Source organism: Corvus cornix, chromosome 1A (genome assembly GCF_000738735.6).
Source record: "Corvus cornix cornix isolate S_Up_H32 chromosome 1A, ASM73873v5, whole genome shotgun sequence".
Classification (NCBI taxonomy): domain Eukaryota; kingdom Metazoa; phylum Chordata; class Aves; order Passeriformes; family Corvidae; genus Corvus; species Corvus cornix.
In genome coordinates this window covers 52,191,439-52,212,541 of record NC_047057.1, presented here as the reverse complement: position 1 = coordinate 52,212,541, position 21,103 = coordinate 52,191,439, and the positions used below count along the sequence as shown (strand labels likewise).

The following is a 21,103-nucleotide window of genomic DNA, read 5'->3' as shown; positions in this document are numbered from 1 at the left end:
GCCGCCGCCGCGCAGCACCCGCCCGAGCAGCGGGGCGCCCCGGGCCCGCACACCTGGGCAGCGCGGAGGGGGCGCCGCCGCTGTGACAGCGAGCCCGGCCCGCGGCCGCGAGGGCAGGGCTGGCCCCGCGCGGGGACCGCGCCCGCCGCCTGCCCGGCGGTCCCGAGCGCCGCCTGGTGCGGGTAAGTGCGGGAGGGCGCGGGGCGGCCCGGCCCCGCCTCGGGCGGCGGTGGAAGATCCAACTCCGAGTGCCGGTACCGCGTCAGGAATGAATCAATATGACGGCTTTTGGCTTACATGTGGCGGAGCGTGTCCCTGCGATGTGTTCCTGCGTGCTGGCAGCTGCTGAGAGTCAAGTGATAAGCGCACATTTTGGGGTTTTGTTTGTTTGTTTGTTTTTTCCTGTGCGTATAGAGCAACCATCAACGCCTTTTTTTTTTTTTTTCTGGTGTTCTTTTTGTTCATAATTTTATTTTGTTAGCGGTGTAAAATGGAGTGTTGCGATATATCAGCATACTGAGAGGACTGTATGTGTGTATGGCTGTAGAGGGTGCCTGAAATTCCAAGAGGAATATGCAAGGAGAAGAGAAATTTACAAATGTGCGTACAATCCGATTTTAGAAAGGCATTGATCCATTCTTAGAATGGAAGATGAAGGAAAGTATACGTGTGCTTTGAGTAACAATGTAAATAATCAAAAGTATGAGTAATTGGGTTAGTAATCAGGACTTAACTGCTTTCTTCTTCTAGAAGGATAAGGGAATAGTTTAAGAGAAAAGTGGTGTTCTCTAGAAGATGCCATGAATGCTAATTTCTCTCATTACATCAGCTGCTGGAATGCTGTAACTCATGCAGAAGTTTCTTTATTGGGTAGAAATTATGTTTTGCAGTATACTGTACCAAGGTATTGTGAACTCTGGAACAGGTTATTCATAGGAAGATAGTATTTGGCAGGCTTCATTAAGGTATTGGTTCATCAAACTTATTATTCTGCCACCCTCAGCATCCGTTTCCTGATGCTTTAGGCAAGAGGGGTATCAGATGAACTGAAGTAAATCATGATGTTGGAGGTGCCAGTGATATCACATAATTGTTACTAACTGAAAATTTTGACATATTGTGGTAACTAGGAGAGCATTTTGCAGGGAAAAAATAAAAACAACAAGTCTGCTTATCTGTAAAAATAATTTAGTTCTGATAGGAAGGATTTTCTGGAATAGCTGTGGTAACCTACAGATTGGTGTCTATTGTGCTCATTATTTACATGAGCAGATCAAAGCCAGAAATGAGCTATACTGAACTGATTAATTCTCTCTCCTATGTGAAGCTAACGGATCAGCCTTCAAGTATTAATGTTCTGTTGCACTGTGGAAGGATTGTAACTGCTTTGGTGACAGTCACAATGGACGAATTTCTGGGGATGTAGGGAGGAGGAAGCAGGACTGTGTATACAGCTTCATTATTAAGAAAACCAGGTTGTCCACTGTCTGTTACTAGAATTTTCAGCAGTTCCATAGCTTCCAGCCTCATGCTATGTCTTCAAAACTACTAATTTGCCAGGGTCTGGTCCTACAAAATATTGAACAATTTCTGGAGGTTCTTAATGTTCTTCTGTTTAGAGCAGGGAACTCTCAGCACCCACAAAAATTCTTAGGGTTTAAGAACAGCATGGATTATTAGGATTATCTAATATACCACCATACATGACAAATGATGGACCTTCATACTGGAACAAAATGTCTTACTTTAAATTGCTCTGTATCTGTCAGGTTGGTGACCTACTCACAAAAGGACGACAGCTGTCCAAATCCAGAGCACCGTTTGTCAGAGGCTCTAGCTGAGAATGCTTACCACGAGGTTACAAAACCTTACAGGGACAGGAGGAGTGACTGCCTATGAAGATAGGGTTTCTCAGAAATTGTGTTTATAAGCAAGTAATATTTTTCATAGTCACAATAAAATTGCTCCATCAGTCTTTGTCCTTGAAAATCTTGATGTGGCAATTGCTTTGGACACAGAGTAAACAAACAGTGCAGAAGGATACTTATGCCAAGGACAGGTAGAAAACAATAGATGCAAATATTTGCATTTCAGATGTCATTCAACCATGAGGAAGGTTTCTCTAGAAACTACACAGGTTCTGGAGTGAGGTGTCTATTTTCATTTTAAAGAAAACAAGCAAAAAAAACCAAAAAAAATGTAAAACCTAGAGTAATGTCAAGCACACAGATTTTTTTTTTTTTCTTAAGTGATCATTTCTTTAGGTCAAAAAAACTCAAAGCTTTAACAGTCCTACTATTTAAAAATTTTGTAAACCAGATGTTTCATTTCTTAATATAAACATGTAAATTTTGAGATTTTCTTAAAGGATTGATTTATACTGATGTAAAATTATAACATGAGTATTTGATCTCATTTTTTCCTTACTGGAACAGGAGATAAAGGCATTACAGTTCAGAACTTCAGACAAATGATGATATTTTCGCTACACCAGGACATCAGTAAATAAAATCGTAGTAAGTCTGTTCATAAGACCCTACACACTTACAGATTATCTGTTTTTGATAAAAAAAACAAAATTACTTTCAATATAACCATTTTATGTGAAAGGAAGGTGTAAGGCCCACAAGTATTCAAACTTACAAAAGTGCATGAAGTTCATCTCCCATTTAACACCAATGAAGTCCTTTTTACATTCTTACAGTTGCTTCATTGTTCTAGCTGAATTCAACCACTATGAGGTCTTTTGAGAAAAAAAGACAGTGCTTTGTTCAGGAGGCGACTGAAAAGTGCATTACTACTTTAAATAGTGCATTATGTGCCAGTTGAAATAGAAGCTAAAATATTCCTGAAAACCAGGAGGTTTTTTTGTCCCCATTCCTACACACACACACTCCTGTGGCTAATCAGCATTTTAAATACCTAGTGAGGTAGATGCGGCTGTGTCACGCTCAAGATATGGGATATGCATGGACTAAGCGAAGTTCTCCATTGCCTTCTTTCATGTGGAGTAGATGAAATAGCTACTTTTCATAAAATCAACCATTCAGGGTGTTCTCACAGCAAATAGAAATTCAAATCTGATTTAGCAGGCTGGATTGTGCTAACCGAGCCACAGAAGGTTGTGACTCTTTGTTTGTGAATCGCTTCTCTTCTAAATGCTAAATTGCTCAACTTGTTGATAGTATGAGAGCCTGGAGAGCAAGACCAAAAGTCTGAAGCAAGTCCTAACCCTTGAGATGCTTGTTACCATCTGCCACTGCAATGAGTACAGGACTACTGCAGAACAGGCTGCCTGGCATGTTTTGTAGTAGGAAAGGGCTTTCAGACAAGAAATGAGTGAAATTTAATCTACTCCGGAAAAGTAAATTCCTGGTTCTTGAGCATGAAGTAGAAGCTTTGTTACGTATGCTGTCCACAGTGGGCAGTAAATTAAAATTTAATGGAGATTTTCCTGTGCATGTAACAGAAAAGAAAAAAGTAAAGTCAACCAAACCTAAGCAAGATTCAAATTGCCTGGGATTATAGGAACTGGAAAAAAAATAAAGACTGGTAAACCAAATGCCTTTAAATAACCAGAAAACATCATGAAAACCTTAAACTTTCAGAATGCAAAGGAAATGTGGTTATTAATTCAGGAATCATTTTTCTTATACCAAAATAGTTTTCAGACCATGGTTTAGATTAGAAACAGTTGACATAGGTTGTTCTGTATTCATTTCATTTTCATGTTGGTTTCTCCTAGATTTCAGTTGTACTTCTAGTTGTAAAGAGGTAAACACCCATACTAGAGGCTTGCACATTGTTATGCCTTATAACAAAGACATTGTGAAAGAAATACATTTGTTTATATTTCTGACAGAATTCTCTGTGTACTTTTCTTTCATTGTTGCCATTTACTACTTTCCATTTGTTTAGATTCAGTCATTTAGAGAAAAGTTGGGGGATTTTGCTTTTTTGGTTGGTCTTTTTTAAGGTTTAGTGATTTTAAAACAATGAAAACTAGTGAAGATATGCAGAATAAATATGATGCAACTTTAATTTTATGAAGATAATCTGACTTCAGGCTGATAGTACTTCTTTAAGTTTGTGGTCAATCTTGTATTTCTACTTACAGTAATAATTGATGACTTTTGATAATATGACATGCATAACTTAGAAAATACTTAATCTCATACACAGGATTTTTTTATACAAAGGAATCTTAACACCTATGCTATTTGCAGCAAAATTTTGGATAATTTACAGTACCATATAATTGCTTTGTATTAACATCTATCATTGTCTTTACAGAATCATCTGGGAAAGAAAAGCAGCACTGGACAAACTTTAAAATAATTTTAAGTTTCACTGGCTAGGAGCGGGAAACTGACCCAGGCACTCTTAAGCGTAAATCAAGGTATGTCAAAGTCAGTGGAGCAGCTGCATAGATTTCAGTGCAATTCAAGCTGAACTATCCTTTATGTCCTAGTCTATATTCTGGGGAAACATACACACACACACAGTTTTATGAGGTTCTGTTTTAATAATTGTTTCTATTGGCACCTCACTGCCAAGCAAACAGTGGATATAGTGTCTCTTTCTTATTACTGTGTTTCCTTTGTTACACTTGGCCATTTATTGCCCTGCAGTGTGAATGCTGAGACTATGAAAAGCCTTAACTGAATTGTAGATCTGTGTAATTAATATCTGCCAGCCTTTCTAGAAATATTAAAGCACAGGATGTATTATCCCTCCAGTCTTAGCCTTACACATTTAGATTTTAATTCATCTAAGGACACTTTTCACTATCTGGTGAAAAAGAGGATATTCTGCCTAATTGCAAGAAGACTTTTTTTTCCATTAGCAGTATCTGTTTTATACATGGAAGGTTTAATTGTTTCCAGGATGGCTCCATTACCTCCTGAAAGTGTTACCAATACAGGCCTCCCCAGAGCCAGGATGCTAATTAGAAAGGAACCTGACCATACAGAAGTTTGAAGAGTGGTGTCTTTTTTTTAAGAGAGCAGGAAGGCTCATTCCCTCACTGACAGCATTGACAGTGTTTTTTCCAGAATGTAGGAATAACTGCCAGTTATGTGAACTCAGAGAATACCTGTGAGAAATGAATTATTCCCACTGTGGAATAGCCTCTTCAGACAACCACCAACAGTGAGCCTAATAATGATTATGTAAACAATGTTAAGATGTCCATTCAAGTTCTGTTCACTTCAAGGAATGTCCTTTATGACCAACACTGTGTGTCAGCTCCTATGTCCCTGACTCCGTGGGTTAGGCATGTTTGGAGGTTGCCTTATGAATGCTTGGATTGCTTCTTTAGGTACCCAGGTGTCAGTAGTAACACATCTGGCCTTTGTCACATTTACACTGGTTTGATGATAAAGCTGTTTTAAGTCTGACCAAAAAATAAATCTATACAGGACTAAAGACTTAAGTGTAAATATAAAATGTATAGATGGCTGAATAATAAAAACATAGATCCTGTAACAAGTTAAAGCATGATATCAAGACTTGTTAAAATAATTTGAAGTTTTGTATTGATGGTCATGCCTTTGGAATCTGTATGAAAAAGTACCTGGATTAAAAACAGGTACTGTGGGAAAAGAAATGACCCCATACTTATTTATAAGGATCACTGCCTAATGCATCAAACAGGGAAGGTTTTGGCCAAAAATAAAAGACAATAATTATCAGTCAAATCCTAGAAGTTCCATATTTTTCCCAATGAAGGTTGTGTTTTAAATATTTTCTAGGAGGATTTCTCTAGAAAGCCGAAGCGCATTATAGCTGCTACTTTCCAGTGAAGGGAGAGTAAAATAAACCCCAGATCCTGACTAGTGACTCAGGCTTATTTGCATTTTGGCCACTGCAACAGGAAGAATGTCCAATATGAAAGTTTTCTGGCAGTTTAACAAAATTGACAGAAGAAAGTCCACTTTCTTGTCCTTGTGAGACAAAATCACAATGGAAATGTATGCACATGCTTCTGAATGTAAACAGGGAGCATAGTCTGAACAGCGAACATGAACTCGTTTAGTGGCCACAGGTGGTTGTGTATCTTAGAAATGTACTGTGAAAAAACAAAAATGTTCTTTTGCTGGGGATGAGGTGTGACTGTGAGCTGCATCCCGCTCTCTGCCCAGGACTGTCAGTGCTAAAGAAAGTTTCTGTGTTCTTGCTGACATTTCAGAAGTTGTGAGCTATGATCTGGACTTGCTCCATTGGCAAAAGAATAGGACAGGTCACCCCATCTCAGCAGTGAAACTGTCAGTAACAAGGATAATCCTCCTCAGTCTCAACAGCAGTTACAGGGAAGTTGATGCTAAGGTCAGGCAACAAGGCAAGACCAATACCAGTGCCAATGAACCTGTCAACATTAAACACCTCTTTTTCAGAGTAGTACTTTAACACTTCAATATTCTGTGATTCAGACTGTATCTTGACATGGTAGGGGGTTTTCCGTTGATTTGGGTGAAGCTAAAGCTGTCAGACATAGTAGAGGCCAAGCAGACAAGGCCAGGAAAAGGACAGACCTTCAGAGTCTGAAGGTGACATTGAAGGAATCCAGTCTCAGACGCAAAAAATGCCCAACAAATTCAGAAGACATTTTACACTCTGGATGTGTACTTGTATTTCTGAGCTTGGCAGCCCCACAGCTGCTAGCATTGCTGCTTCCTCTAAAATTGCAGTCTCTATCAGATTGTTTACTGAGGAAAGGAATAAGCTTTTACTTACACCATGGATGGTGTCAGAATTCACGGTTCCTGCATCACCTGAAAGAAATTACCAGACCAAGCAAAGTTTCCAGTGAAATCAGCACACATTTTAGTCAGTTAAGGGAAGAGTTAAACAACACTTTTCCAACCAACATACAAGAGCTCAATGCTGGAATCAAAAAACTATCCTGGCACTGTGTCCTTTGCTCATTTTGAAAATATTTCCAGGTGTGCTACTTTATTGTTTGTATGTCAGCTTGACATTACAACAGTTCCAATGAGAGGTTATAACTCGAGAGGTTTCTCCGATACCAGACTTGATGCCAATGGCCTTTTGAAACTTTTGTCCACCTTCTTTCACTCAGCATAACCAGGTGCAAAATAGATGCAGCCAAGACAAGTGATCATCAGCAGGAGGAGCTGTATTTCCTTACCTTCTCCCAACTCTAGGTGAGAAAGGAGCCTCTCCTTGGGAGACGCATTTATACCAAGTACAGTGATAGCTTTGCTAGGGCAATCACTCAGCTTCATTATTACCCCATTTTTATCAATTACCTCATTGAAAGGAAGGATTAGTGCAAGTCCTCTTTCAGCACTATAATCTGTGATAAGTTTGAGAGGTGTTGGGACATTTACTACTGGGTGATTGGCAGCTGGAGCCTCAGAACTAGTGATGGTTTATAAATCTTTTCAGAATTCTGCTAGGGAACAATGATACCAGTCTGGAAGCATAAAAAAAAAAAAAAAAAAAAGAGAAGGATTTTACTTAACTGAGCCTTTAAAAATCTGTATGTGCTTAGTAGAGAGTTGATAAAAGGGAACAGCTGCATCCTTAAAGAATCTATACCCATAAAGTAAGCTCAGACCTCTGCTTCTTTCTTGACTAATGCAGCAGCTAAGAAAGCTCACTCTCCTTGGAATCATTACCAGGCTTTACATCTGCTGATCCCTGACAGCAAATGATTTTTAAAAAATATTCTTTTCTCTTCACCACTGCAAGAGCAAAACTGAGTTTTTCTAAACTGGTTACCTCTCTCTAATCAAGCCTGGGTAGGGATGGATACTGGAATTAACAATGGTGAGTTTATTTCTTCAATAGGAGACAGAAAGAGAACAAAAGAGATTTGATGGGGTGTTGGGATACAAGATGAAAAGCAGGATTGTCTGGGTGAAGAAATCAGATGTTGCTAAGATAGGATACCTAAGAGTGCTGTGAAGTCGGCACCTGATCTTTTTGCATATCAAATAGAGTAAGGGTCTGGTAGAAATCATTCTGTCATCATGTAATTAATAATTGTGTTATAATCTGAAAAAGGGGTATCAAAATCTCTTTGCATGTGAGAACTTAGTTGTCATTTCCTAATTTTGTATACTTGAGTTTTCAACCACAGCAATGTTCTATTAATGTAGCTTTGATGGGAAAGGCTGGATATTACACAAGAGGAATGGAGAAGATAGAGTCTCAATAAAGATTTTGTTGTTTCAAGCCTTGTACTGACTGCATTGCTCACAAGTGCCTATATGAACAGGAAGCTTTTTTTCATAGTTTCTTTCTAATGATGGCATCTATGAAAAAAAAACCCCAAAACCTACTAATAGGCACAAGTAAAAGTCAGATGCCAAGATATCATTGAAGGTCTCAGAATACTATGATAGTCCAAACTGTTCGTATTTGTCGTAGGCTACAGTTAGAATATAATTCTGCCATCAGATTTGGGGTTTGATCCCTGAAATAATACAACAGATATTCTCCCTTCTAAGCATTTTTTAAGAAACTAGGCCATTAATAAATGACATTTTTTGAAAAATATTTTGACAGCATTGCTGTAACAGGACATTGGCAGAAAGACAGTCCTATCCACCAGCATTCACATGGTAAAGGCTTAGATGCAAGTGACACCTGCGTGACAAATTGGCTGCTATAAGATACAGCTGTTACTGCTTGACTTCCATCCATCTGCCCCATTACCTCAGTAGATCAGTTGCTATATGTTCTAGTAATCAGGTGCACACAATAATTAATTTGATAACCTTTGTACTGTTGAGCAGATTTAGGCTCAGAACAAAGAAAGGTGTGGCCTACCTTTCCTGCAGTAACTGATAGCAGAATGTCCATAACACACAATCACAGAACCATTTAGGCTGGAGAAACCTCTAAATAACTAACTGTAGGTGACAAAATGTGAAATCCAGCAGAGGAACAAGCAGAGAATACTGTCTTAAGACATTAGAAGGCTGATTTTAAAGAGCAATTACACCAGCTGAATTAATATTATGTTCCAGTTGATTTTCTAGACCTGCGTTCCTTCTGCTAGGAGAGGAGGCAGCCTCTCGGAAAATACTAATTTTGAGTTTCCTCTGCTGCAAAGAGTAGCCTCAGAAGAAGGACATGCTTGAAGGTGTTTGTCACAAAATGTTTAGGTTGGCCGGAGAGCTTGAGACATCACAAATATGCCTCAGATATGCAGTGCAATGGAGTTTCAGCATAGTGTACATCTCTGATAGAACTGATGCTTAACGTGCTACTTCAAAGGCATCCTTTGAAGAAAATTTCATTAGACCCAGTCTCCAGCTTGTGCACAGGGCAGCTGTGCTGTTCCACACCAAGTCTAGTGAGAAAATGACTCTTTCTATGCTAGAATCTCTACATATATTGCACTGATCAACCTTCCTTGAATGACAGGATTGTACAACAAAGTCAGTATCCCCACAACTCTGTACTTGCCGTTAATTTTGATGCAAACATGTTGATACTTTTCTCTTTTTTTCCCTCCCTTACATTTGTAAGCCCAGGGTCACCAGCCTTTCTCTGGAGACTGAAGAAGCTTGTCTCAAAACATTGTGTCGATTTGTTAGGGCTGCTCACTCTAGGAGTCTGAAAGCGATATGCTTTCCATTACGCGTGTGTCATTTCACCAGGGACAGAAATATATGGATGAAGTAGGAAGAGCAAATGCAGGAGGACAAGTAGTTAGTAGAAATTACTAAACTCCAATACTAAAAATATCCTGTCCCCACCAGTTTAAATTCACACCTACTCCTCTGAGTAGGTAAGAGAAAAAAGAAAATTTCCATCTGTAGCTTTTGAAACTTCATTGGTCTCCTGATCACTGAGCACCAGATCTTCAGCTGGCAGTGCTGAAACTTTACCACATTTCTGAAGGATCCATTCTTCAACACCAGACTGCCAACTTGAGTGTCAGAATTCCAAATGTCTCTCAGCAGTACTTCAGGGCAAAAAACAAGTGCCTGGGGATCTCACACGATATTGTCAGCCTGACAAGGCTAAGCTGGGTAGTAGAATAAAGCAGTTTGCAGTTGGGTAGAATGTACAATTCATTCCTTAGCCTCTTCCTGTAGCTACTCTGACTCTTCCCAGCTCTGCCTTTGGTAGTGCTGCTCAGACCTATTGCTTTCCTGAGACTTAGACACGAGTTCCTAATGCAGCAAATCAGCAGTACATTGGCTGTTTAAAACTGCTGGATGACAGTCTCAAAGCAAACCAGACACCAGAAATAGCATTGCAGTGTAGACTTGGACTGGGCAGCGAGCAAAGAGGACTGAATCAAAGAGCTGCATCATGCACTTAGAAAGTTTAGGTGAAATGAACACCATGGTACACCAGGCTGGAATGTAGTTGCTGGAAATGTGGGCACAAAGGTCTTTTTGATTATTTAAGGCTGTTAATGAGAAAAATTACATAGCTTCTAATTGGTATCCATGTTAAAAGCTGTGCCCCAAACAAATGGAAATCAGAATTCTGAACAGGCTGTATAAAATAAGTCCCAATGAAGAGAACTCAGAGGAGAGGAACTTGCAAGTGAATTTTACCAGTCACTGCAAATGATCTCAAACAGATTCTTTATACTTAAATACTTTTGTGATGTCAAGCTGCAAGAGCTCAGAAATTTTCCAGAGCTTGTTGCAAATGCTGTGACTCGGCAGAGGTCTGACTCTTTGGGACAAGACCAAAGATCCCATCTCTAGCCTCAGTGAGTCACCAAAGGCTATGGGTGCTGAGACCTAAACTCTGGAAAAGCTATACAGATATGCTGAGCACTGCATATTGTCGGTTTTCACAGGGAAATCAAGAAGGCTTTTAAAGGATTATGTAAACCTTTGCAGCAGAGCAGCACCATGTGTGGACCAGGTGAGGTATACCAGGGCCATGGAAAACCAGCTGTGATTGCAGCTATCACCACTGAGAGAACAGTCAGGATGAACAGAATTAAACAGTCGGAAACAATTATCACATAAGAAATTGTTCCAGAGGGAATCAAAGGGTGCAGTAGTAAAAAAGAACTAGTTAGGTGGAATCTACTACTGCTATTATGAAAACACTGATTTGCGAAATAAGTTCTTAGGTAGTAACCTGTATATGATACAGAGGTAATTTTCCTGTTGACACATTTTCTTCAGAGGGGAAGTTTTGTACTTTTCTACTTATTGGAATCCCTTTCCTAAATTTCTCATCTATTCATATATTTCCAGATTCCCTTGACTTTTTTAAAAGCAGTTATTCATGGCTGCAAGTGCAAACATCTGGGCAGTGGGAGGGACTAAAAGGTAGCCAGAATAAAGAACAATTGTGTCAAGCACAGACAAATCACTGAAGAACTTTGCTGCTTATTGCTTGATTTCTCTTTTTTTTTTTTTCCTTTTATGGCTTGCGTTGGTGGGATTTAGTCTAAAAGCTAACTCATTGTTAATGCTGGTTCTCATCTGGGAATAGACACATTTAAATGCTCATACTGTTGTAGGCACTGAAATTTAGCAAGCCTTTTTTTAACACTGCTATTCTATAAAAAGCATAGGGAATGCCCATAAGAGGATTTTTTCCTTTAGCAAAATGACACAACCTGATTGGAACATTACATAATCTTAATATGCCTTTGGTATCTTTGGTATCTAACACAGAACTCAACCCCTAAGGTGCTGGTAATAACAGCATGCTGGAAAATGTAAAACTGCCAGTCTGGTGACTTTTTCATTGTTTGCCCAGAACTGATGGCAATTGCTACATGAGAAGAAACACATGAGAGGAAAAGAAGGATGGCTGCCAACAGTAAAAGTCACTGTTGCTCTTTCCTCTACGACTGTGACAAGAAGCCAATGCTCCAGCCATAAGCAGGGACAGGTTGGTGGAGGATTAAGGAGCAGTGACAGATACCTGGACTCTGGAGGAGGTTGAGAATATCTGAGCAAGATGATGGTCCTTGAATGCAGATCTCCAAAATGGAATGAAAATAAGTATTAAGAACACATGGGGGAGGGGGGGGGAAAGGAGGGGGTGGAGAGAGGAATATATCAGGAAGAAGAAATTGCAGCATGGTAAAAGAAAATGTGGAGGTGAACAATGGAGCCAGAGACCTATGAAAAAATAAATGCAAAGAATGAAGGAAGAATGTTCTTTGATATTTCAGAGAACTGAAGGAAGTAATTAGGATGAAATCTAGGGGAAAATCACAGAGAATAAACATGGAAGATTACAAAGATCATTGCAGCTCACAGCTTTCCCAGTGTGCTGAATGACTAACTCAACAATCTCATCCAACTTGTGAAATATTCAAAATACCATTAGTTAATTTTGTAACCTCCTCCCTGGAAATGCAGTACACTTTTTATACCACTAAAGGTGTGTCTCACAAGTGGAAGTAGTGATTCATTTGACAAGTTATTAACTATTGAGGCCAAATGTCCCATCAGTAACCAACTTGAATAGGAAGACCAGTAAATGTGATGACAGCGGAACATTAGTGAGTAAAATAGTGATCATTCTGTAGAGGTTAAATGGGAATGGCAAAACAGCTATGCTGGCTCTTGCCCACTCTGAGCTTGTGCAGTAAGTGGTCAGTCAGTCTCCAAATGTTACATACAAGAGTGAAGTCAAGATAAAAGATCTGAGCCTATCCCTGATCTGATTGCTTATGAAAAGGAGAGGACATTTTATATATATTGTCTCTGAGTATGAATGAACTCAGAATGTAAGCAGGGACTGATATATTTGATTTATAAACACAGTATAGAAAACAATCCCCAATTTCTTAGAGCTCTTGGTGTCTTGCAAGGACTCCTATCCCTTTTAGTATCCAATATGAATTATGTTCAAAGTAAATTCCTCTGGTAAATGTCAGCAAATCCAATAAATGAATTAACATCTTATCTAAGCAGCTTGTTCCAAGTGATTTTACAACGGTTAGTACATTTTATATGCAGCAAAAGTCTTTAGCAATATCTGTTTTTCCTGGTTTCCTGTTAATTTGGCAAGGACTGACACACCAGGCTTCATCACAGACCAAGACTGTGTCAGGCAGGATGAACTCCTGATGAACATTGACCACTGAGACTAATAATACCTAGTTATGCCAAATGTTTCTCCTGTGTGGGCACTCACAATTCTCCTCAAAGCAGATAATGAGAATATTTGCAGCAGCTTTTGTCTCCTTGTAAACTGATGAAGCCCCCACCAAAATGCAAATAAAAATGCTGCTTTAGACATACCACCGAGGTCTCATGCTTTCTGCTTCCAGCTTTAACAGAAAGATTGTTTGAAAAAAAACCCCTAACCACATCAATGACCAAAACAACCAACTCACCTAAACAAACTAACTCAGGGTAAGAACTCAGGCTCAGCTGTTGTGGGCTGGAATTCTTTTTCTCAGAACTTTATCCCAAATATTCAAAGTCTAACAGTCCATGTCTGCCTCCAGCAGGCAGCAGGAGATTCTGGCAGATTTAGTTATTCTATGAGTCTGGGGCAGCAAGAGGTTCCTGCTCATTTGTCAAGTACAATTTGAGGTACAAGTAAGATTTTTGTGTTATGAGGGTTTCACAGCCCCTTTTTGCAGAATGCATTGCAGATGAAATATTTGAGTTAGCAAAAGAATAATGCAGAGCTTGCAATGCAAAATTAGACCAGATAAAATTGTAGAGAGAGCATTTTTAAGAGAAAGATAAGTAAATGTCACATTAGGGTTAGAGTCCTCAGGAAGTTAGAAGTGAAATTCTGTGGCTTCAAGGGTCTTTGGAAAATGGCAGCTTTATTCCTTGGAGGATGCGGTAACGAACAGGCTGGTAGGGAGGGGTGATGCTAGATGCTGCAACATTTGCATTGAGGTAGGAGAGAAGCAGGTGAAGTTAAAGGGAATTTGCTTCAGTCTAATAGGCAGCTAAAGGAAAATTACTTTAGAGAATAAAAGCCTAAGAAGAAAAAAATACAGTGGCCCAGCATACTGGAAACTGGGGATGAATGTAGAGCTCTATTTTCTCTCAAAGACAGACACAATTTTCTCTTATTGACAATTTTATTGTTGTTGCCCATCTCCAAGACACAGGAGGATCATGGCTCTGGAATCTCACAGAGTTACAGCCAGACAACCATTTCCCCAGAAAGTGACAGAGAAGAAAGTTTTATAGCACTGGTGAGGGGGTTTCTGAAAGAAAAAAAAAACTGCCTTGAAGATGTTGTACACAATCATGTAAAGTTTCAAGCTGGAATTGACATAAATCTCACATGGAGAAAGAAGGATGACAGAGCTGCTGTGGGACTTGCAGCCAGCAGTAGACCGCCCCATGAAGACTGTTTTTCACTTACACATTAACTTCACAATATGCAGTTTTCATTCCTGTTGATGTTGATGCATGCTTTGGTTTCTAGCAGCTGCCTATGCACAGTACATATTGTGGTAGAGGAATAATGAATCAGACAATGCTTTCTCATGAGACTAAGCTAAGCAAGATGCCTGTCTGGTGGCAGCCAGCTTCTTTACTAATAAAAAATTCAAACCATTACATCTCCTTCACTCTAGGGCTGGCTCCAACACCCAGTCAGCCTCTTCCTTACAGAAAGATGACAGTTAGACCAATTTTAAAGCATACAAATCTCCTCATCCTGTCTGCATCTTTCCCAAAAGAAGCAGAACTGAGCTTAAAAAACCAAAACAATAAAACCTAAACCCATAGTTTTAAGAGGAACTTGTCCCCAGGCAGGTACCTCATAAAGCAGTGTTTTAAACCACTTCTTCCTGGCATTCTTTTCACCTATTACTCTTGACGTGTAAATCAGCTCTCAGGAGCACTGTAATCCCCTAAACAACAATATCAAGTCCTGACCTATCTATCTGACAAACACAACTGAAGGGACAGCTGAGAACATGCTTGGTTGAGGTAGAAGCAGCAATACTGAAAGCATTCATTGCCTTAGCAACTAGGACAACCTCTTCTTTAATTAGCACATCATGGTCTGAACTTTGCTAATAGAACCTGCCTACACTGCATGCTAACTATAGGTTAGGTAATCTCGCGCTTGCCAACACAGGCAGCCTACCACGCTTCTGCTTCCTGACATTCTCCACATGAGCACTCTGTTCTCAGGTCCCACATCTGCAGGCAGGCTGTGGGTGGTGTTAATGAATGATACATCCTTGTGGTTTCTCACCCTGGACTCATGATCTCCTATCCCATCACATATTTGTCTGGGCTGGCAGGCACAGGGTGCTGTGGAACAGCTTCTGTGTGCTCTCGTAGGATTTGGGAGGTTACTGTCTATGACAAAGGAATTATTTCCCGGCATTAGCTTAGCAGATATGGTAGAGAAATAAGAGAGCTACCTCACTGCCCAAGCAACCCTCCTTGGCCTGTCCTCCCTGTTTACTCTCCCTGCCACCCTCTTCCAGAGCTTCTTCACCAGTGGCATTTCTGATGACTACATGAAATCACTAAGATCCAATAGCACCAGCAATTGCAGAATACACTCTTCTAGAAGGTGTGCCACATAGGTTTGTAGCGCAGTTATTCTCTGTTCCTGCCCCAAAATTGCAGGGGAAAAAACTTATTAAAAACCCGATTAAGAAAAATCAGATATCTGGATGAAAACAAGCTTTGAGGGAAAAAAACCCCTTAGGGTTTACAAAATCATTGTCTTAGCTCTAACTACAGCTCATTGAAATTTATATCAGCATAGCAATAGCACTAAGTCTAGAGCAGAAAGTAAAACTGGTCTGAGGTAACACTGCTCGAATATTCTGGGCTGAATTCTGTACTGCCCCTGGTATTGGAGATGTAGGGTCCAAAGCTAGCATGGGTATGTCTATAGGAAATCCTACCAATTCAGTGGAACAAATCATGCTCTTAGACATCAGGTCTCACTAAGTGGGAGAAATAGGGCATTCAAAAGAGGAGAAAACTAAATTTTGATTGTTTTAAAAGCTTTATTTAATAGCACTATGAACTAAGGCAGCAAACTCTTACATTTTTTCTCCTGTTATATTGAATTAAGCCCGGGAATTAAGGAAAGAACACAAGATCACATGCTAGGTTTGGAATGCCTGCTCAGCAAAACAGTGAATGACACTGTGACTACTTGTGGGATCACTTTCAGGGTGCTTTCACCTACGGTTTCTGTAGACCTGCATGACAATTCCTAATTACAATATTTACATGTTAGAAATGCTGAAGGAGAGGGTTTCACAATAAACTGGGGATGATTTCTGTAGATATTTGTTTAGGGTTTGGTGGGGTTTGTTTTGTTTGTTTTTAGTGTTGAACAAGATGAGCAGAAAGAGGAAGCTGCTGCTGTCCTACAAGAGTAGAGATACCTATTCAAGATAGCAGCTACTCCTTGTAAATGTACAATCTTGGAAGCAAGAAATTGCAACTCAAAATCTCGGAGTAAATTCTCCGAGTGCACATGCATACCATACAGTATCAAGCACACATAGAAAATACCAAGCTTACATTCTCAAATGTGGCTAATACTTAGAGTACTGGCAACAAGATGCTTTTCTTCTATTCTTGAAAATGTCAGATTTTAACAAATCATTGCCCCAACAGAACCAGAGATTCAGAGAAGTACTGTGATCAAAGACACACACCATGCTTCTGAGGAGGAATTCAGGAAATGCAAGTTCAGCTGGTATAAAGAGCTATCACCTCTTTGCTCTGGTTATGTGCATCTTTAAATTAGCCATTAGATAATTCTGCCACTTCACTGAACTTTCTGCATTGAAGATATTTATTCTTCCTTGTCCAGGAGGAATGGCTTTATTGGTAGTTATGGAAATAAAAGAGATAATAAAGCTCCCATGCAAATCTTATGTTTTGTGTATTTTCTTATTTGACTATAAAAGTGATATTCCCAAAGGTGTGGAGTCAGGGATGTTTTAAAACTGCTGATGAGCATCACCCGTTGCTATCTTAATTAAATACTAGTGATTTACCCATTACAAAAGACTTTGTTCCATTACAAAATCCTTTCCTAGTGTATGGAGGCATAAAAAATAAGTGCAATATCAACTGCATCTTCTATAGAATAGAAATAGTGAAGTTGACTTCCTCTCGTGAAGTATTTTGAGATCTACTCATGAAATGTGCAGTAGGGGCAGGTGATTTCATTATTACTCTAAAAGCCTCTTGCTCTTCTCTGCACTGGCAGATACTCTCTCAAGCAATTAAGATATGGGATGCTATCAATTCAGAGTACTCTTTCCTTTAGCTGAAATAGTGATACCTTGGAAATCACATAATAAAATTGCTTTTCAAATGAAATCTGACATACTTGAGCACTGCCATTTGTTTTTATGCACTGATCCCTCCACCTATGGAGAGATCTTGCTGACAGTTCCTGCTGCACTCCTGCCCCAGGATAGTGATGATGATACTGCATTAAACATCTCCTTGGAAGCCAGCAAGCCTTTATTGCTTCTGTAAACATCTCTGGCAAGCAGAGCATCCTCTTTTCTTCCTGTGCAATGGAACCATGGGGAAGCAAGAATGAAAGCGAGAATCCCTTGGTCCATTAAAACCTGGAATTTCAGCAATATTTTACCTTCCGGGATTATTTGCTTCTGGAACAGGAGAGCCTTCCCACGTGGTGATGACTGGTGGGACAGTAGAAGAAAGGCAACAGATATTTGCTGTGATGTTTTTCTTTTCACTGTGTCAGTTGTGGAAAGATAGGCAGGAGAGGGTTTTCAGAGCTCACCTTATTCTCCATGTCTCTCTTATACTTTCAGAAAAATCTGCAAGGTGTCGGCGTCCCAGGCCTGGGGAATTTTGGGTCACTAATGCCCACATTAGGGTGCTCGAGAAGATTCAGAAGAGAATTTTATTGTGTTTGTTTGCCAGAGCACTCAGGGGGAAAAAAGGTAAAACCAGAAAGGGGTTTCGATTAAAAGTGTTTTTAAAACTGTAAACTTAAGCATGAGAACTCCTGTCAGCAATTTCCTTTTGCACATAAAGAATGGGCTAAACCAGGGAACTTCCAGTAAGTTTCCTGGATAGTGGACAGATCACATGTGTGTTAAAGGTTTTCCTTTACCTCAGAGGGCTGGAGCCTGATTTCCTGGAGAAAGACCACTCTGCATTCAATTCTGATTTACTATCAAAATAAACCATACTGTAATGACAATGTATAGTATGGGGAGAAACTGGTGAGAAATGCTAAATTACTCATGTCAGTGCTGTAATTTGTTGACATGTTTAAAACTCATCCCTGAAATGGATTCCTTGGAGTGAAGAACTAGCTGTACAATGACAACAACTCCTTCCAGAAGCCTTGTTTCCCAAAAGGGAAGCTGAAGTCTCCAAAATCTTGTTTTACATTCACCTGCAACAGAGTGTGAGCAGGAGTACCTCTGTTCCACACAGTCAGGGCACACACATTTGGCCAGTCAGGGGGACTGTTTGGTTCAGCATTCTTAATCACTTCATAATTGGATTCTTTCTTGGGCCACTTTGTGTGCATTAATCAACAAAGTCCAGATCAAGAGAGGTCAAAGCAAAGCCTCCCCAAATTTGCCACTGCCCTTTCCACAATTGAGATCACTCCTTTAAACTTTAGACCAACATTTTTCTTTATGGCATCAGTGGACTAGGGTAACATTTCCTTCAAATGAAATGTATTTCGATAAGACTGACAGAGGGCCCCTATAGCCTTGCTTGCCTGTGAGAGCAGGGCAAGAGAAAATGCCAAGGGCAAGTCTTGCTCAGACCTGCAGTGTTGCTCCCTTTAGATCCAGTATGTTTCTTTTTTTATTCCTCCCTTCAGCAATGAATTGAGCTCCTGTAGCAGAGGAAGGATTGTTGACCTATACACTCATAGTGGAAAGGTTACTTCAATCAGAGGGGAAAAAAATCAAAAACAAGAGGAAATGCTCCCCAGATTGTGTGTGTGCATCTGGAAAAGAAAGCTCTTCTACTCATAAACAGAGGTGTCCGAAGAGAGCTCCTTTAAGGTACTTCCAGCACTCATTCTAGATGACATTTCTTATTGTTTTTAGTATTAACATAAGCACAATTCAGAACTCCACTCCTAAATCGGAATCCCATTTTGTTAGCAATTGTACAAATAATTTTACACTTCCCTTTAGTGGGAGATCTTACAGCTTTCAGGAGAGTATACAGAGCAATTATGAGCCCAAAAAATTGTTTCTAGTTTACAAAGAGGATCAATAAATAAACGTATTCCTTGATGGGACACAGAATAAGAAATTATTAACCCCTTATCAAAGGATTTGTTTAGGTTCTTTTTTTTCTTTTTTTTTTTTTTTTTTTTTTTTTTTCTTTTCTTTTTTTTTTTTAATTTATGCAGAAGGTCCCTCCCTGTTATCTCCAAAAATGCCGGTGAAAATGCCATGTGAGGATGAGGAATTGATCTTAATTCCTCAGTATGCATATGCACTGTCCTTCTGGCTCCAGGCAGAGCTCAGCTGGGAAGAGTCACAGGGAAAGCACAGGTCCTTGGTAACTACTTCTGTGGATGGGGATGAATATAATAAAAGCAGGCCATTAATGGACTTCAGTAGTGTCCATGGTCAAAGTACATGAACCTCGTATCAGCCAGAGGTTGGGAGGGCTAAAGCAATTTCGCCAGCTGTGTGATCTTTCTGTGACTGGAGCAAGAGGGTCATGGGTGGGGGCTTGGCTGTGAGAGCACAGCTTCCCTTGCAGAGCCCTCATGTACACAGGTGTACACAAAAGCTTGATGTTCTTCCAAGAGCAAGGACAGGGGAAGCTGTTAGTGTGAGCCCTCTGATTCAAGCACAGGTATCTTAGGACATGACAAAGTAACAAGCTGCATGAAATCAGTGTTTTTCAATGTTTCTAAAGGGTGCAGAGGACCTGTGTGTATCTGTGTGGGGTGTTAGACAAAAGAAGAAACAATAAAATGAAGTTTTTTAGTTGGTTCTTAAAATAACTAAGGCTATAATATTTCCTACCAACCTGACAGCTTATATCTGACTTGTTGTCCTTTGAGACAGCCAGCCACAGCACTATTTTTTAAATTCCAGCAAGAAATTCAAAGCTGTTCAAGGAGTCCTCAAGCCATAATAAAATACTCAGGTTTTCTGGATATAACTTTGTGCACAAGACTGTGTATAATTAGTCATGCACAATCACCTGTATTTATTGGAATCTGAGTTTTCCAAGACAAATGCAGCCTCCTGCTTACAACATTTCTTTTCCTCAGAGACTGCGCAGTGATTGCTTTTCACATAATAAAGGTAATTTATTTCCTTGTTGCATCACTTTGAAAATGTGACTGCTTCTGGAATGATACTGAGCCAAATGGTTTAGGTATCTGGCCAAGAGTAAGTCTGTGAAGTTGGAGCGAGTAAGAGTTCAGTTCAGTGCCAGTTCCCCAAATTGCTACATTGTACCAGTTCCCCTAAGGCTTTCTCTTTACAGGGCAACACCTCTTCCTTTGACCTTGGACCTTTTAGTTGTATATCCTTTTGTTAGTGCTTTGTAAGGTGCTAAAGGGATGCTGGCACATTTCACCTGCGATTTTGCACCAGGCCATGATGCAGCCTTTTACTCAAAATCAGCCTGTGGGGGCACAGAGGTAAGCAAAGTTTGCAATCTCTATAGTGAATAGAGCTGTACCTTGAAATCTCCATCCACAGATAGAGTGAAAACTTGACTAGACAAGGCTTTAATGAACTTGGTGGAAACTTGAGGTCAGTTTAAAGCTCAGTTTAAAGACTCAACGTCCAGCTGAGACTCCTTCCCATCTAAAGTGTTCCCTGGTTTTTCACAAAAGCCAGGCATGACAAGGAGTATGATGCGAAGTGGAATTAAAATCAGACTGCCTTGATTCATTAGAGCTGGTGTAGAGGTGACCAGGTCACCAACAAAAGTCATCCCAGCTCACTCACACAAATGTTTGGTGAAAGGTGGAGTGTTATGGAGCAAGGCCACTATCTGTGAGCACTGATCTCAGCTCTGGAGTAAACAGCAGTCACCTACATTCAGGCAAACAAAAGCGTCTCCATCCTGTAGAATTCCTCAGTCCTACCTCAGGAGTAGGTAGTTGCCTGCTCATGATAGACTCTAAATGTACATAAGAAAGGCTTGTCTTTGTGAAAGAAGTCTTTTGACTGTAGGTC

General features: G+C 39.9%; 1 long non-coding RNA gene across 4 annotated transcripts; it reads left to right on the top strand.

Annotated features, from left to right (window-relative positions):
• Positions 1-101: 101 nt before the first annotated feature.
• LOC104696265 lies at positions 102-16,810 on the top strand. 4 transcript variants are annotated; one of them, XR_005604481.1, is made up of 3 exons: positions 102-182; positions 4,294-4,399; positions 11,719-16,810. It is a non-coding gene; the product is annotated as an uncharacterized LOC104696265 (long non-coding RNA). The 4 variants fall into 4 exon arrangements; XR_005604480.1 differs by having other exon boundaries at positions 109-182; positions 2,436-4,399; XR_002047942.3 differs by lacking the exon at positions 102-182 and adding an exon at positions 194-2,516.
• The last annotated feature ends 4,293 nt before the right edge of the window (positions 16,811-21,103 follow it).